Raw genomic sequence first — 18,949 nt, 5'->3', positions numbered from 1 at the left:
CTTCTTTTTGCAATCCTTCACTGTCCGTGGGGTGGTGCCGACTGCCGACACCTTGCGGCCTACCTCCTCCCAGATTTCCTTTTTGCGCTGCTGCACCTCCCTCTTCAGGTTCTGCAGGTTGATCTCATCTGCATGTGCTGCAAGGGTGTCTGCCAGCATGTTAAGTTCTGCATCTGAAAAACGCTTTTTGCGCAGGCGGGGGGTTGTTTTCCGGGTAGCCTTTGACATGGTGAAGGGATTGGCACTGCTCTCTCCTGAATGCAAGTGGTGTTTTGGGAGGATGGCAATGGATTGTGTTTTTAATGATGGCCGCCGCCGCATTTCCCGTTCCGACGCGATGACGTTACTTCCGGGTCCGGTATTATGAGCCCGGTATTAGCATGATGTTATTACTGGGTCGGTATTAAGGGGTTCCTCCTAGGCGGAGGCGGTATCGGCGGGTCCCGTGATGGCGCTATCGGGGGGTTGGAGGGCCTTTAGCGGCATGCCGGTATGGCAATTACTGGCATGGGGGTTCGCACGTGCTGGCGCACTCGTAATCGCCTATATGAGCACGGACCCGCTAGTACCTCCATGCCGGTAATGATCCTGTTTTTACCGCGCTCCTCGTAATGAGGCCCAAAAGCTAAAACGCTAAAACAGGTCTTTCTAGAATTCCAAGATATCTTTTCAGTGGACTCATACTACAGTGGACACACATCCACCATTCATTGAACCACCATACCCACGGACCCCGAGATGGCTCGAGTATTTGTGAAACAATACCGGTTACCTCTCGCGTCTATCGAGTCACTCACAGAGATTATTAAGAATTTAGAATACTGTGGGATAATTTGTCCGATCCACAGTACATTCAACAATCTCGTACTGGGGATACTCGAACCAAACAGCCAATGGAGACTATGTGCATACCTGAGGGAGTTGAACAAACAGGTCCACATTTCAAGATGGCCCCTTCCCTACATCGATCAGGGACTAGCCCAGATCCAAGGATCAAAGGTGTACACCGCCATTGACCTGAACAACAGATACTGGACAGTACCTGTGAGTAGGGAAGACCAGTATAAGCTTGCCTTTACCTTTGGGTGCAGCAATACGCGTGGACCGGAACCCCCTTTGGATACATAAACTCTGCCAATGAGTTCAATATCTTTCGATTTGGACAAAAGAGGAAACCTGACCCATGTAGATGATGTTCAGAACAAGAGTTCAACTGTGTAGGAATGTTTAGCAGGAATCCACTATGTTATAACCCAGTTGCAGAAAGCCAGAGGAAAACTGTTCTTTCAGAAGGCACAGTGGTGTAGTGAACTTCTTAGGGCACTAGATAACCCTGAGGGTCTTGATCCACAGGCAAAGAAGGTGGAAGCCTTATTGAAATAAAAAGACCCTACTACTCTACAAGAATTAAGAAGCCTCCTTGGACTCACTATTTATAGTCAAAAGCTAATTGAAGACTACGCAGAGGTCACTCGACCCATGGTCCATTTGTTGAAGGCCAGAGTTAAGTGGGGTCCGAAACAAACTGAGGCAATTCAAACTGAAAACAAGCAATTCCCAGGCTCCTTGTTTGACTTACCCCATAGGAGTTCTTCTTGGAGACGGGGTTCTCAGATACTTCCCTAACGGCTGTATTGTATAAAAAGCATGACAAGGTCAACAAAGTAATCTTGTACGTGAGCAAGATTTTGTCCTCTATGGAGGAGAAATCCAATGGCTGCGTGAAGACACTCCTGGAAACGGTGTGGGAGTTGAACAATTATTGCCCATTCATCCAGGGGGAGCACATCATTGTCGAGACTCCTCACCAACTCTTGCAATAACTCTGAAGTGACAGAATCCAAGTGGGGAACATTAGTAATCCCAGAATTACTTCCTGGATTCTGTCGATGCAATGATTTCCTGTGGAGGTCAGATATGACCAAACCAAGAAGAGTCCCATACCGCGAGGGTTGGCAGACTTGCATGATTGTGTTCAAGAAAACTGTCTCGAGGACAAAAGTCTAATGACCAATAAGAACACAGAGGCGTACTTAACATCCCCACACACCGTCTATGAAGAAGACACATGTCACGGGTACCCCAAAGTTTATGTGGATGGGTGCTCCTACCAGGTTGATAACAGAGAGAAAGAACTGGTGGCTGGCATTGGGAATGCCTGGGTAAATTATACCCCAAAACCCTCTGCTGGTTACAAAAATAGGACCCCGGAGTAGTCAGGTTGCAGAGTTGATGACCGTTCATCAAGCCGTCCTCACTGCAGTGCACCACCAACTCAATGAACTTGTCATAATCACTAAATCCGATTATGTCAGGAATGGGTTTGTGGAGCACCTGATTAACTGGAAGAATCGAGGCATGCTTTGTGCCAAAAATAAACCACTAAAGCATGCCAAACTGATCCACTCAATTGACGACCTGGTGACCTCCAATGAGATGACCATCTATTGGAAGAATATAAGAGGTAATTCCAAGATAGAGGGGCTAGATAAGACTGGGAATGACCTGGCTGACCAGCTGGCTAAAACCAGAGCTCTGCAGGGGGATTTAATAGAAACGGAATCCCTGCTGGGGGAAATCCAAATCGCTGCTGTCACCAGGTCACAACTTGTGCAAATAGTGAACTTTCGACTGCCCAGTGGAGTAAAGATACCCTAGATGTAGATTTGGTCACTGCACAGAAAGAGGACTCAATCATTAGAAAATTTGATCAACACATTGAAGACCCTGTGAGTTTTCCTCTAACAGAGTCGGATTATCCCACTAAAGAGGATCTCCGGGTGTTGATGACATTTTCAAAGATGTTCATGATACAAGATGTTTTGTTGGTAAGGAGAGCCCTATCTGGCTGTGACCAGTGGGTGGTACCTACTGAGGGGAGTCAGATGAGAACCCTAGGGACCCCGGAAAGGAGGAAAAAAGGGGGTGCTGGGTAGAGGTTTAACGGTACACCCGTAAACTGGTATAAATACTGTGAACACTTTCATGACGTTCTAATAACCGTCACCTGGCAATCCTCCCTCTCTCACCTTCCAGTTCCCACTGTCCACCCTCACCCCCCTCCAACCATCTCCCCCATACCACCACCCCGACCACTCCCCCCCTCCTCCAACCTCCACCTCTGCAACCTCCACATCATCCTCCTGTACCGAAGTAAAATGCATCCTTTTTAATACCCGATCTGTAGCAAAAAACAAACACGGCATCTTTGACCTCCTCGCCTCAGACAAACCAGACCTAGTCTTTATCACGGAAACCTGGTTCTCTGAGGACTTTGCCCCTATCGCCAATGAAGCCTTCCCCCCGGACTACTCCCTTATCCCACTCAACCAACCCTCTAGAGGAGGAGGAGTAGCAATCGCCTTCAAGTCACACTTCTCCGCCTCAATCATCGACAGCCAGACAACCATCCCGTCCTGCGAATCGCTTCTCGTCAAACTATCCGTCCCCCCCATGTCGAATGTAACAGCTAATCAATATTAAACATTGACAGACTCATCTTGCCGCATTAGGTTGCTAGGTATTATCTGCTGTACTTTTTCCCGGTTTGCCCAGCGTAACTACTAGTTGACTCCCTAGAGTAAAATGTATTGTGTCCTTCGACCTCACCTGCATTTCCTAGCCTCACACGCCTGCGCCTTAAAGTCTACACCTCGGCCTAACCTTCAACTCGCCTCCTACGCACTGCTCACCATCCTTGCCCTATTTGGCCCACAGCTTTACCACACTACTGCCCGACACCACACACCATCTTCAACCACAATGCACAAAACCATGCTGCCCACATTGGTTGCTAACCTACCGGGTGCACCGCCGTCATGCGACACAACTCTGGCTAACCCTTACCTAAATGCACCTGCCCTTTGGCTACAACACTTCACCACCAAACCTACCCCTAACCAACCATGCCCCACTAGCACCAGGAATGCCAGGCTTGGCTCTCGCCTCTACAGTAGCAACGCATCAAGTGCTACGCATAACATATACCGTCTCTTCAGACTACATTAACCTTACCTAACCTCCCGAAGCAACCATGTGACACTTCTGTTAAAAACCAAAGACTAGCTTCCAGATGCCATCACTGGTCCTATCATATGAGCGTCCCCAATATGGAAAAAAAACAAAAACACCACTTCTCCTCTGGCACCAACAACTGTCGTAACCCCCACTGATAACTATCCCAACATCGTGACCAAACTCAAAAGTGCACTTATTAACGCACGCTCTGTCTCTGCCCACGCCTTAGATGTTAGGCAGAAACCTGTGCAGTTCCCTTAGGGAGCACTGCAAAAGATTTAAGACTACAGGTGTTGGCAGTAAACCCACTTGGTAGCAGTCTGTACCACCCAGATTTACCTGCTAGCTGTGGCTGAGCAGTCAGACTTCCCTCAAGAAGAGTTAGGCAGTATGCAAAGTATACTCAATAGGCACTCAGATAAAATAATACAAGCAAACACTGACCAGAGCTTTGGTATCAAAGTATATAATTATTTATTTAAAAACACACAGTTGAAACACTCCAGCACTCTTATTGTAAAATATTCTAAACACAGTTACTATTATGATATATACACCCCTTTTTCCCTATTAGATAAATCACAGTAAAACACCACTTATTTTCATACAGAGGTGAGCGCTTAACTAGATTGCACTCTAATAAGTTTGTGAGAAAGGGAGGGAAAAAGACAGAATATGAAGAGGTACACCACTCTATGATCCAGGAACACTGTTAGCAAGGCAGAGAGCAAAAAGTCACTGGTGAGCCAAAGTCCAAAGGCTGGGCCCACTCTTAGAGGGAGCAGAGCACAAATGCGCCCAAGATCACACAGTTACACTAGGCTTAGAAAGTCTTGCCGAGGGTTCAAGAAGAGTTTAGAGAGGCTTAGAAAAGTTTAGCCAAGGTGTCCCAGGCTAACCCAGGTTCGAAAGCCGGGGGCTAAATCTACCCCGTACAGTCGGTAGCAAGGGAAGCCAGGCGGGACACGGTACCTTAAGTGGGAAGGATCCTCCAGCGGTGGCAGTTGTTCCTGGTAGTGGGTGCAAGTTGCGTCCTCGTCCCGGGGAAGAGAAGATCTCGACTTGGAGGAAAGATGAAGGTCGTTGCACTACCAGGGAAGAAACCAGCCGTGGAGTTTTCCGGTTAAAGGTGGTACCTTGGTTTCGCGGTCGTGGTAAAACGTGGTATCCCGGTTGCCGGGGTGCTTGGCACGGGCAAGGCGGCCACGAGGTACGTCGGGAAAGCGAAAAGACGGTGAAACTGGTTATCCCCACCAGTCAAAGGAAGAAGACTCTCCGGCGGGAGATCTCCTCTGTCGTTGGGAAAAGTGGTGAGGCAGTCCAGCAGGGCTCCACCCGTGGTGGTGGTGTCATGGCAGGTCGGCTCAGCTTCTCCCTCGTCAGATTATTAGGTCCTGTGGCGACTTCTGAAGTTCCAGTCCCCAAAGCCCTGCTTTTATGCAGAAAACCCCCATTCACTCAGCCTAGCTGTCACTCAAACATGCTAAGTGGTGAGCCGGCCGGCTCACTACTTGGGCCAATCAGGATGGAGTGCGACTTGAGTTGCCTAGGCAATTCAGTCCAGGGTGCCTAAATTCCCCTCCACCCCTCCTAAGTATCCCAGACAGAGTGGCACCACTATGGAGGGCTTCTGTGGAGAAGCCCACCAAAAAGTGGAACAAATGGCTCGACTTGGGTTGGAGTCACAGAAGAGAACACAAACGCCATTTTAGAATCAAGTTTTGGCAAAAAAGACCAACCGGAGAATTAATATTAATTAAATAAACCAGAGGTATGTTCGAGGCTACCGTAAATAATTAAATAAAGATAGTAGCCTAAAACAATGGGAAATCCCATAGGAAAATATTCGCGGTTGAATATAAAAAGTAGTATCCATTGCCACCAGCCAAAACTCTATCAGGGGGGACGGAGACGTGCCCCCTCGACTAACAGACCCTGGGGCAATCGAATTGCCCCAGCCAGTACTTCCACAATAGGATGGTTTGTACTGGTTCTGTTCAGAATTTAAGACTAGTGAAGTCAATGGTGACTTTACATGCCCTGGGAGACAGTAGTCAGTCCCAGGGTATGGAGTCTATACTGGGGGGTCACTAAGACACCCCTGTGTCACTGCACTGAGGGTGCTGTGTAACACACATCACAAAAAAACATGAAACCCTATGGAGTAAAAGACCCCATAGCCCATAAAACACTCTAGATTCAAAGAAACACACTCAAATCATGTCCAAGAGTGAGGGTAAAAGAGTCTCACTCTTGGCAGGAGAAAAAAATAAACCCCAAAAATCCAGCAAAGTTGCTGGGGGACTCACTAGGTTAGGAAATTCAGCCTAAACAGAGAATTCTCCCTAACACTCGCCCCCCCAGACTAAGGGACAGGAGGATTTAATCCACTCCTGGATGAACCTCATACCTCTAGTCGATGACATACATCCTAGAGGGTCCATCAGCATTTTGATGGTGACACCCTGACCTGTGTTCAATGGTGAAATCAAACCCTTGCAGGCAGATTGACCATCTCAATAGTTTTGGATTTTCTCCCTTCATTTGCATTAGCCATCTCAAGGGTTGGTGGTCAGTCTGAATGACAAAAGTAGAACCATACAAGTATGGCCTAAACTTCTTCAGTGCCCACACAATAGCAAAGCATTCTCTTTCTATTGTTGCCCACCATGTCTCAGGATCCTTCAGTTTACGGCTGATGAAGTAAATGGGGTGCTCCCTACCCTTCTCATCCAGTTGGCTTAGAACTGCACCTATACCTACATTGGAAGCATCAGTTTGTACAATGAAAGTTTGGTGGTAGTCAGGAGCTCTCAATACTGGAGCTTGGCAAAGAGCTTTCTTCAGTTTTTCAAAGGCCTGATTGCACTCCTCATTCCATTTGACCTTTTTAGGGAATTTTGGAGAGGAGATTACATTCAGTGGAGAAGCTATGGTCCCATAGTTCTCAATGAAATTCCTGTAATACCCAGTGAGGCCGAGGAAGGCTCTCACTTGGGTTTGAGTAGTAGGTGTTGTCCAATTTTGCACAGCTTCAATCTTGCTGAGCAAAGGCCTTATTTCTCCACCTCCTACCTCATGCCCAAGGTAGACCACCTTACTTTGACCTATCTGGCATTTATTTGCCTTGATAGTCAAATTGGCCTGTCCAAGAGCCTGCAAAACATGTCCTAGGTGGTTCACATGATCTTCCCAGGAGTGGCTGAAAACTGCAATGTCATCCAAGTATGCCATGCAGAGGTCCTCGATCCCAGCTAGAACTTGGTTCACCATCCTTTGGAATGTAGCAGGTGCATTTTTTAATCCAAAAGGCATGACCTTAAACTGGTACAAGCCAACTGGGGTGGAAAATGCAGTTTTCTCCTTGGCATGGTCTGTCAAGGCTATTTGCCAATAGCCTGACGTAAGGTCAAATGTGCTGAGGTACTTGGCTGCACCAAGTTTATCCACCAACTCATCTGTCCTAGGTAAAGGGTGGGCATCAGTCTTGGTGACTGCATTAAGAGCTATATAGTCCACACAGAATCTCAAGTCTTTGGATCCTGCCTTTGGTACTAACACAACTGGGCTATACCATGGGCTGGTAGAGGGTTCTATTACCCCGAGATCAAGCATCTTCTTGACCTCCCCCTTAATATGTGTTCTCACATTTTCTGACATTCGGTATCCTCTGCTTTTGACTGGCAGACAGTCACCAGTGAGTATCTCGTGCTGTCCCCAAGGGGTCAAGCCTGGTGAGAGTGAGAACAGGGAGGCAAACTGATTTAACATAGATTTGCACTCCTCTTGTTGCTCAGGTGTCAGATCTGAAGAGAGATTGACTCCTTCAATTTTTTCATCTAAAGGTACACCTCTGAGGAGATCAGGCAGAGACTCACTCTCTTCTTCCTCTGCTGCTGAAGCTAGGAGCAAGGCGCCGACTTCAGGTCTGGAGATGTACGCTTTCAGTCGGTTGGTGTGGAAGACTCTAGGAGCTTCCCTGGGTCTGCCCAGATCCACCAGATAGTTGACCTCTCCAAGTTTTCCCACAACTTTGAAGGGTCCCATCCATTTGTCTTGCAAGGCCCTCTGCCTTGTTGGGAGCATAACGAGAACTAGCTGGTCTTGAGTGAACTCAACCATGTTAGCCTTTTGATCATGCCAATGCTTGACCAAAGCTTGTCCAGCTTTCAGGTTATCACTAGCTTCTGCCATCATGTGTAACATTCTCCTTCGGAGACCTATCACATAGTCAGTCACTCTGACTGGCTTGAGGGGAGGAGCGCCTTCTAACCCCTCCTTAATCAGGGCCAATGGACCTCTGACCGGATGGCCATAGAGAAGTTCAAAGGGAGAATAACCTACTCGCTCCTGAGGGACTTCTCTATAAGCAAAGAGAAGGCATGGCAGTAGAAGGTCCCACTTTCTTTTCAGAGGTTCCTCTAAAGCACCTATCATGCTCTTCATGGTCCTGTTAAATCTTTCCACCAGCCCATTGGTTTGGGGGTGGTAGGCTGTTGAGAACTTGTAAGTAACTCCACAGGTTTTCCACATGGCTTTCATGTAGTGGGACAAAGTTTGACCCCCTGTCGGATATTACTTCCTTAGGAAACCCAACCCTGGTAAAAATACCAAGGAGGGCCTTAGCCAGAGCCGGAGCTGTAACAGATCTCATAGGTATTGCCTCAGGGTATCTAGTAGCATGGTCTACTACAACAAGGATAAACCTGTTGCCTGAGGAAGTAGGGGGATCAAGGGGACCAACAATGTCAATCCCTACCCTCTCAAATCGGACTCCCACAACTGGGAGAGGCACTAATGGTGCCACATTCTTGGCGCCAACCTTACCAGAAGTTTGGCAGGTATGGCAGCTCTTGCAGAACTTATCTACTTTGGCCCCCATTTTTGGCCAGTAGAAGTAGAGTGAGAGCCTTTCCTTGGTCTTCTTGAAACTCAAGTGACCAGCCAAAGGAATCTCGTGGGCTAAGTGCAAGAACTGTTGTCTGTTTTCTTGAGGTACTACAAGGCGTTTGTAGTCTCCAGGTTCAGACTCAGTTGGTTCACTGTAGAAGAGGCCATCTTCCCAGTGCAACCTATACTTCCCAGGCTCTTGCCCATCAGCCTGAGCAGCTGCCTGTTGGCGGAGACCCTCCAGAGTTGGACATTTTCTTTGTCCCTTACGGAAAGCTGCCCTGCTGGGTCCACCTTCTGCCAGTAAAGACTGCAGCTCAGGATGGTCCTCAGGGTCTAGATCTCCAATAAGTTCTTGGCCTCCCACCAGCTCTTCTTCAGAGTCTAGTTCAACCATACAGGGTTGTACCTCCCTCTCAGCCTCAGCTAGAGGTGGAGTTACAGGTGTAACTGTTGGAAGCACTGGAGTGCTTGCTGCTGACTTCTTCCTAGGAGTCTTGGGTTGCCCCTTTGCTCCTGATCTGGTAGTTACTGCAGTGAGTTGCTCCAGTGGTAAAGGAGTGATCTCAGTCATCATCTCCTGAGATAACCCTCTCAGGGTTTTCTCTCTTGCAGGTTTTGTGAGCTCCTGTAACCTTTTACTAGGTGGTCTGGGGGTATGTGACACAACTCCAAGAGCTTTTAGGTCATTACCCAACAGAACCCTACCTGGCACTTCACATTGTACACTGACAGGTATTTTTACAGCCATGTTGTTACACTGGATGAGAACTGGTAACTGGGGACACATCTGCACAGGCCCTCCAGCTAACTTGGTGAGGCATTTGGGTGCCTTAGCAACATCCTCTGCCTTGAAAAATGATTCATCCACCACAGTTATGCTGGCCCCAGTGTCTCTAATGGCAGGAGTCTCCTGACCATCACCTGGACACTGTCTTTATAATACTCTTTAGTATTATCTGGGATAGAATTATACACATCTAAATTCTGCTGTTCCCACAACCCCAGAGAGACTAAAGAAACACTGGCTGAGACTCCAATGGGTTCATCATCCAGCAGTAGAAAGATTCCACTTGCCATTGGGACTTCCTCTTCTGGAGCGAAGGCTAAGGAGGCAAGTTGGATCCCTGAAGGTTTACCCTTGCATCTGGGATCTCCTTTCACATGGTCAGTAGAGCCACAAACAACGCATTTTCCAAATGCCTTCTGGAATGGAGGCTTGTTCTGACCTCCCTCTGGTTTGGCACCAAAGGACACTATTCTGCTGTGGTTTCCCTGGTGGCTTACCCTTCTGGTTTTGTTTGGGGCCCTCTTTGGAATTTGCAGTATTAGAATTCTCTTTGGAGTCCTTTTTAGGCTGTTACCCCTCATCCTTTTTCTGAGTTACCCCAGAATCCTTGTGAGTGGCCCTGTTGGCAACCCACAAGTCAGCAGCCGTAGCTAGCTTTCGGGAATCTAATTCCTTTGAATCAGCCAAGTGCTGTCTGAGCTCAGGAGAGCAGGCATCATACATTGACTCCAACATAAAAATATTCTTCATACCTTCATAAGTGTTCACTTTGTAACCCTTAATCCATCCCTCTAAGTATTTCAACCCTTCACTCACCCAGGTAGCCCAAGGGGTACCATCATGCTTTTTGAGGGTTCTAAACCTCTTAAGATACTGGGAAGGGGTCTTCCCAAACCTAGCTATCAAAGCTAGTTTTACACATTCATACTCTTTCCTATCCTCCTCCCCCAACTCCATTACCACATCAGTTGCAACAGGGGAAAGCCTAGAGAACAACCAGGGGAGTAAGTCATTTCCTGTGAGGTTCTGGAGCCCATGTTTATATTCAAACAGAGACAACCAATCCAACATATCCAACTTAGGCTCATACATACCAACCAATTCTTTAGGCATCCAGGGTCTTTTAGGACTGGAACTTCTAGAGGAGCCAGAGAGAGAAGCATTTTCGACAGATAATTTCTTCATTTTTAGCTCATGCTTGAGCTCCATTTCCCTTAGCCTTAGTTCTTGATTAATTTCCTGAAGTCTCTGTTCAGACAGAGTATTCAGTCTCTTGAACTCTAGTAGTTTCATTTTCTCTAATTCGAGATATTGAGGACTTAGTGTGGGACTTGGTAAAGGCCCAGTAGGTACAGCAGGTAGAGCAGACAGAGTCCTAGGGGGGACAGTCACAGCAGCCTCACCCTCCTCTTCTGACTCTTCCTCAAGATTATCAACATTTTGATCAATATCAATTTCTATACTGTTATCTACATTTTCTGGCATGTTAGATTCCTCAGACCCATCATCCAGACTTTGGTTAGCTAACAACCTTTCTATTAACTTCATTTTCTTGCCTTGAGTCAGGAGGTTATTATGCTTACACAATACTCTTAAACAATCAGCAGTTTTTGTAGCAAGGGACTCTGGACTATCAGTTTCCATAGTTGACATGTTAGAAAGATTAGTTTTTCAGTGCTAAGTTTTGTGGTTAGTTGTACTAAGGTATCCTAAAGCACTCTAAAGTGTATACTCAATACAAATCCCACCGCTGCCACCAGTGTTAGGCAGAAACCTGTGCAGTTCCCTTAGGGAGCACTGCAAAAGATTTAAGACTACAGGTGTTGGCAGTAAACCCACTTGGTAGCAGTCTGTACCACCCAGATTTACCTGCTAGCTGTGGCTGAGCAGTCAGACTTCCCTCAAGAAGAGTTAGGCAGTATGCAAATTATACTCAATAGGCACTCAGATACAATAATACAAGCAAACACTGACCAGAGCTTTGGTATCAAAGTATATAATTATTTATTTAAAAACACACAGTTGAAACACTCCAGCACTCTTATTGTAAAATATTCTAAACACAGTTACTATTATTATATATACACCCCTTTTTCCCTATTAGATAAATCACAGTAAAACACCACTTATTTTCATACAGAGGTGAGCGCTTAACTAGATTTCACTCTAATAAGTTTGTGAGAAAGGGAGGGAAAAAGACAGAATATGAAGAGGTACACCACTCTATGATCCAGGAACACTGTTAGCAAGGCAGAGAGCAAAAAGTCACTGGTGAGCCAAAGTCTGGGCCCACTCTTGGAGGGAGCAGAGCACAAATGCGCCCAAGATCACACAGTTACACTAGGCTTAGAAAGTCTTGCCGAGGGTTCAAGAAGAGTTTAGAGAGGCTTAGAACAGTTTAGCCAAGGTGTCCCGGGCTAACCCAGGTTCGAAAGCCGGGGGCTAAATCTACCCCGTACAGTCGGTAGCAAGGGAAGCCAGGTGGGACACGGTACCTTAAGTGGGAAGGATCCTCCAGCAGTGGCAGTTGTTCCTGGTAGTGGGTGCAAGTTGCGTCGTCGTCCAGGGGAAGAGAAGATCTCGACTTGGAGGAAAGATGAAGGTCGTTGCACTACCAGGGAAGAAACCAGCCGCGGAGTTTTACGGTTAAAGGTGGTACCTTGGTTTCGCCGTCGTGGTAAATCGTGGTATCCCGGTTGCCGGGGTGGTTGGCACGGGCAAGGCGGCCACGAGGTACGTCGGGAAAGCGAAAAGACGGTGAAACTGGTTATCCCCACCAGTCAAAGGAAGAAGACTCTCCGGCGGGAGATCTCCTCTGTCTTTGGGAAAAGTGGTGAGGCAGTCCAGCAGCGGTGGTGGTGTCGTGGCAGGTCGGCTCAGCATCTCCCTCGTCGGATTCTTAGGTCCTGTGGCGACTTCTGAAGTTCCAGTCCCCAAAGCCCTGCTTTTATGCAGCAAACCCCCATTCACTCAGCCTAGCTGTCACTCAAACATGCTAAGTGGTGATCCGGCCGGCTCACCACTTGGGCCAATCTGGATGGAGTGCGACTTGAGTTGCCTAGGCAATTCAGTTCAGGGTGCCTAAATTCCCCTCCACCCTTCCTAAGTACCCCAGACAGAGTGGCACCACTTTGGAGGGCTTCTGTGGAGAAGCCCGCCAAAAAGTGGAACAAAGGGCTCGACTTGGGTTGGAGTCACAGAAGAGAACACAAACGCCATTTTAGAATCAAGTTTTGGCAAAAAATACCAATCGGAGAATTAATATTAATTAAATAAACCGGCGGTATGTTCGAGGCTACCTTAAATAATTAAATAAAGATAGTAGCCTAAAACAATGGGAAATCCCATAGGAAAATATTCGCGGTTGAATATAAAAAGTAGTATCCACTGCCACCAGCCAAAACTCGATCAGGGGGGATGGAGACGTGCCCCCTCGACTAAGAGACCCTGGGGCAATCGAATTGATGGTTTGTACTGGTTCTGTTCAGAATTTAAGACTAGTAAAGTCAATGGTGACTTTACATGCCCTGGGAGACAGTAGTCAGTCCCACGGTATGGAGTCTATACTGGGGGGTCACTAAGGCACCCCTGTGTCACTGCACTGAGGGTGCTGTGTAACACACATCACAAAAACACATGAAACCCTATGGAGTAAAAGACCCCATAGCCCATAAAACACTTCTAGATTCAAAGAAACACACTCAAATCATGTCCAAGAGTGAGGGTAAAAGAGTCTTACTCTTGGCAGGAGAAAAAAATAAACCCCAAAAATCCAGCAAAGCTGCTGGGGGACTCAATAGGTTAGGAAATTCAGCCTAAACAGAGAATTCTCTCTAACATTAGACATCGCTGATTTCATCACGACAGAAAACCTAGACTTCCTAGCTATCACGGTAACCTGGCTGCACGCAGCCTCAGGGCCTGCCCTGACCTAAACCATCCCTGACAATTACTGCCATATTAGATGCGATAGGGACACTAACCAAACTAAAGGGGGTGGATTAGCATTTATTTTCAAGAGCTCGCTCAATCTTAGAGTGGCCAACACTGCAACTGCAATCTGCTGAACTACTCTCTATTAAACTACCGATTTCTCCCAATCACACAGCCTCAGTGCTTCTCATATACAGGCCACCTGTCCCCACTTCCACATTTGCTGAGGACATCTCATCCATCTTTGCCTCCAGCATTAAGCCAAAATCGCAAATCATCATACTTGGCGACTTCAATCTGGTATACAAGGACACAAATGACTCCAAAGCCAATGACATAGCCACTCTCCTGTCTGACTTTGGTCTCACCCAACATGTGAACGAACCCACTCATATCAAGGGACGTACCCTCGATTGGGTCTCAGACATGAATTGTGCACTAAAGGTAACCTCTGTGACACCTTGTGTTTGGTCGGATCACTACAAAATAATATTCTCCATTAATTCCAGCCCACTGATTGACAATCCTAACATTGCACCATCTACCTTTACTCGAAACAAGAAGGATATCACGGTTGAGAAACTACTCCCCCTTATCCTGCCGTTACTGAACCTGACCTCCTCCACTTGCTGACCCTACTGCCCTCGTTGACACCTACAACCGTGCCATGCTAAAAGCCCTTGACATTATTGCCCCTCTCAAACTACGCAAACAAAAACCTTGCAAACATCTTAATTCATGGTTCACCCCTCACCTACGTGAACTACGCAAAGCAAAAAGAAAATCTGAGTCACATTGGAAAAGCTCACCTACTCTTGCCAATAGAAATAACCTTACAGCCGCCTCCTTCACCTACAAAGAAGCTATCCTAAGAGACAAAAAAGAAGTGTACAACATCAGGATCAGACAAGCTCAATCCAACACCAAGGAACTCTTCAAGATCCTTAAGGAACTAGAGTCCCCAGTAGCTCCTTTGGAGACATGCACCCCGGACGCCGATTGGTGTTCCAATATACAAAAAGCACTACTAAACAAAATTGCCTTGCTCCAAGCTAAAATCAATAGCAAAAAAAGCCTCCTCTCGGATTCAGCGGGTAACCCCCAGTTCTACAATAACCCCGCTCCAAAGCATTCATTCAAACCCTTCTCCTTCTCACCCCTTTCCATCAAGGAAGTTGAAAACATCATTATGAAACTTAAGCCTTCCAACTGCCAAGGAGACGCCGGCCCCACGCCGGTCGTAAAGGAAGCAGCTCATGACCTCGCACCTTTCATTACCGCCTTTATCAATTCTTCATTCAAATCGGGCACAGTACCCGACAACCTTAAGGATGCATGGGTTATCCCCTTAATCAAAAAAACCCAACCTTGACCCCAGCAATCCTACCAACTATAGGCCGATCACTACAGTGCCTTACCTACTTAAAATTCTGGATCATGCAGCCTATCTCCAAATCCAGGATTACCTGGAGACCAACAACTTATTAGGGCTTAGACAATCCGGCTTCCGTCCAAGACATGGTACAGAGACAGCCCTGATCGACTTAAAAACCCAAATCGAGGACTTGAAATACAAGGGCAAACTAGCTCTCTTGCTCTTCTTGACCTCTCTGCCGCATTTGATTTGGTCGATCACCAAATCCTCTGCCATCACCTCAAGATAGACGCCCACTTCTCTGACGCAGCTACTTCTTGGATCAGCTCCTTTCTAGCAAATAGATCTATGAGGGTATTTTCTGCCTCTGCCGCAGCCGATCCAGCACATGTCCCTTGCGGTGTCCCGCTAGGCACCTGCGTATCGCCCACGTTGTACAACGTGTTTACTAAACCGCTCTTTGATATTCTTGACTATCTGGGTGTCTCTTACACAAATTATGCTGACGACACTCAGATACTCATCCCTATCACTGGTGACTATGTAACCGATGTCAACGCACTCAACTCAGTCTGTTTCGTCACAGCTTGTCCCAAACGCTTTCCAGCGTAACCAATGAAAAGTTGATCGTCCACTCTGACCCGGGACATGCGCAAAATATAAAAGCTCAACGCTCTCCTAGGATCAAGCCTATGGAGCCTCTCCTCTTCCTTCAGGATGTGGAGGATAGAACGCCGGAAGAACAACCTTCTGGCTCAAATGAAATTCCGAAACCACCTTCGGAAGAAAAGAAGGACGAACTCTAAGGACAACCCTGTCCTTATGAAACACAGTGAATGGTGGCTCAACTGAAAGTGCCTGTAACTCACTCACTCTGCGAGCAGAAGTAACCGCAACCAATAACATAGTTTTAAGAGTTAGCCGTCTCAAAGGGCAAGAATTTAAAGGCTCAAACGGAGCACCCATAAGAAACTTAAGAACAAGGTTCAAATCCCAACCGGGCACCAGAAAAGGTGACGGAGGGAACACATTAGTGAGCCCTTTCAAAAACTGAGAAATTAAAGGAATCTTAAAATAGGAACACTCTTCAGACGAGCGCTTAAATATGGACAGCGCCGCCAGATAACCTTTAATGGTCCCCACTTGCAAGCCCCTGTGGGCCAAAGAAAGCAAAAAAGACAGAACCATGGGAATGTCACATTCAAAAGGATCCACATTCTTAACTCTGCACCAGTCGCAGAACTTTCTCCAACGGCAACGGTACAGAGACTTTGTTGCCGGCCACCTGGCCGAGAGCAACACCTCCATCACGTCTTCAGGGAGGTCCCAATCCTTATACCTCAACCTTTCAGAAGCCAAGCGTGAAGGTTGAGGGATCTGACCTCTGGATGGAGAACCTGACCCCCCTCCCGTGAGAGCAGATCGTCTCGGGAAGGGAAGACGACGTGGAGGGCAGATGGACAAGTCGAGAAGGTCCGGGTACTACGTCCTCCGGGCCCACGCTGGAGCAATGAGGATCATCCGGGAACCGAACCTCCGCAGTACTTGCGGGATGATGGGGACTGGAGGAAACGCGTACAGCAGTGGGAATGACCACTCCACCACGAACGCGTCTCCTAAGGTTCCTTTTGGAGGAAATTCCCGCGAGCAAAACTTCTCGCACTTCCGGTTGACACTGGAGGCAAAGAGATCCACTTGAGGGGTCCCCCAAAGGGCGAAGATCTCCAGGAGAATCACCTGAGCCAGCTCCCACTCGTGAGAGTTCGTGCTCTGCCTGCTCAGAGCGTCTGCCGTCTCGTTGTCTTCTCCGGCCAGATGAACAGCCGAGATTGAAACTTCCCGCTGGATGGCCCAGAACTCGAGCTCCATCGCCTCCCTGCACAGAGGAAGTGACCCTGCCCCCCCCTTTTTGTTGAGGTAGTGCATGGCCACCGTGTTGTCCGTTAGAATCAGGACACTCTTTCCTCACACAGTCGGCAGAAAGGCCTTCAGGGCAAGCCTGACGTCCCTCAGCTCCAACAGATTGATATGGAGTCTGGCCAGGGCAGCCAAAACGGGGCCCCCTTCATCAGATTGCCTTTGACGGCCCACCACAGAAGGTCCTGGGCGACCGAGGGTGGTACCTGAACAGGGTCCGACAGCCTGCCGGAGGACTGAGACCACTGGAGCTTGAGTGCCCACTGCAAAGATCTCATCCACAGACGAGCCTCTGGCACCAGAAGAATGCAGGATGCCATGAGGCCGAGCAGTCTCAAGAACTCAGACGCTGGGAGATTCTGGGCAAGTTGAAACTTGTGCACCATCTGCTGAATGTGAAGAGCCCTCACCTGGGGAGGAAAACACTGCCCCAGGGATGTGTCGAGCACTGTTCCGATGTACTGGAGCCGCTGCGTTGGTGTCAAATGGGACTTCTTTAAATTGAGGGAGAAGCCCAGCTTGTGAAGGGAGTGGCAGGTGACGGACAGATGATCCAGGACTTGCTCGGGAGAGCTCCCCCTGATCAACCAATCGTCCAGGTAGGGGTAGACGTGAATCCCCCCTTTCCTGAGATGCGCTGCCACCACCACCATGAGCTTGGTGAAAACCCTCGGGGCGGAGGTCAATCCGAACGGCAGGACCCGAAACTGAAAGTGCGAGTCGCCAACCGCGAACCTCAGGCACTTCTTGTGCTTGGGATGGATCGGCTCATGGAAGTAAGCATCCTTGAGGTCGAGAGACACCAACCAGTCCTGAAGTTGAAGGGCCTGGAGGACTTGAGAGAGAGTAACCATCTTGAACTTGTCCTTCCTGAGGAATTTGTTCAAACCGCGCAAGTCCATGATGGGTCTCAATCCCCCGTCTTTCTTTGAAATAAAAAAATAAGGGGAATACCATCCCTTGTTCCTCTCCGCTACAGGCACCAGTTCTATGGTGCCTTTCTCCAGCAGTGCTTGAATTTCCTGCGCAAGGAGCGGATCCGGACTCTTCAAAGAGAGGATCCCAGGTGGATTGTTGTGAGGCCTCTGCCGAAAAGGAAGACAGTAGCCGTGGGTTATGATCTCCAGAACCCACACATCTGAAGTAATGGCTTGCCACTCTACAAGATGCTGCGCCAGCCTTCCCCAATTGGCGAACCATGGGACCTGGCCTCATGACTGAGTGGTAGCGGCTGCGGCGTTGCCTGAGGGCAAAGAGGCAACTGCCCGAGCGGCCTTGGCACCTCGAGTACCCTTGTTTCCACCTCTGGCACTCTTACGGTGGCCTCTTTGACTCTCGCTTTACTGAAGGACGAGTAATAGCGAAAGGAACCACCCCTCCATTGCTGTCCCCTAGGACGAAAAGGCGGAGGTTGGCGAACTGCAGCACCCAACGACTTCGCTGCAGCTTTGAAGGTCTGCAACCTCTCAAGGCTCTAGTCAGCCTTGCTGCCAAAAAGGTGTTCACCGTCAAAGGGCATGTTGAGGAGCCGGGACTGCACATCAGGAGTGAACCCAGACTTCCGCAACCACGCAAACCTGCGTATTACGGTGCTCACCGCCATGGACCAGCTGACATAATCTGCCATGTCCAAACCCGACTGAACGGCCTCACACATGGCATCCTTGCCATCCTGAACCATAGCAAGAAAACCATCCCGTTCGTCCCCTTCGGGAATATGTTCAGCCGCTAATGCAACACAGTTCCACAGAGTGTGTGTGAAACGAGACAAGGCACATATGGAGTTGGCCACATGAAGCGCCATACCCCCTGAAGAAAACACTTTCTTCGCCCAGCCGTCAAAACGTTTGTCGTCCCTATCTGGAGGGATGGTAGGATACGACGCCTGCTTTGCCGGGGCCGTAGCCACCTGCACCACCAAACTCTCCGGAGTGGGGTGCCTGGACAAGTAGCAGGGGTCGCTCCTGGCTGGACGGTATTTTCACGACAAAGACTTGCCCACTGCCGGGAGACTCTCCGGAGCAGTC

General features: G+C 48.3%; 1 protein-coding gene across 2 annotated transcripts in view; it reads right to left on the bottom strand.

Annotated features, from left to right (window-relative positions):
• Positions 1-18,949, bottom strand: part of SPATA20 (spermatogenesis associated 20) — a 2,241,715-nt gene that overhangs the window by 1,554,337 nt on the left and 668,429 nt on the right. The gene's annotated exons all lie outside the window — the stretch shown is intronic.

Source organism: Ambystoma mexicanum, chromosome 3q, assembly GCF_040938575.1.
Source record: "Ambystoma mexicanum isolate Mex_15411 chromosome 3q, UKY_AmexF1_1, whole genome shotgun sequence".
NCBI classification, from domain to species: Eukaryota; Metazoa; Chordata; class Amphibia; order Caudata; family Ambystomatidae; genus Ambystoma; species Ambystoma mexicanum.
This window is presented reverse-complemented; position numbering and strand designations above follow the sequence as displayed.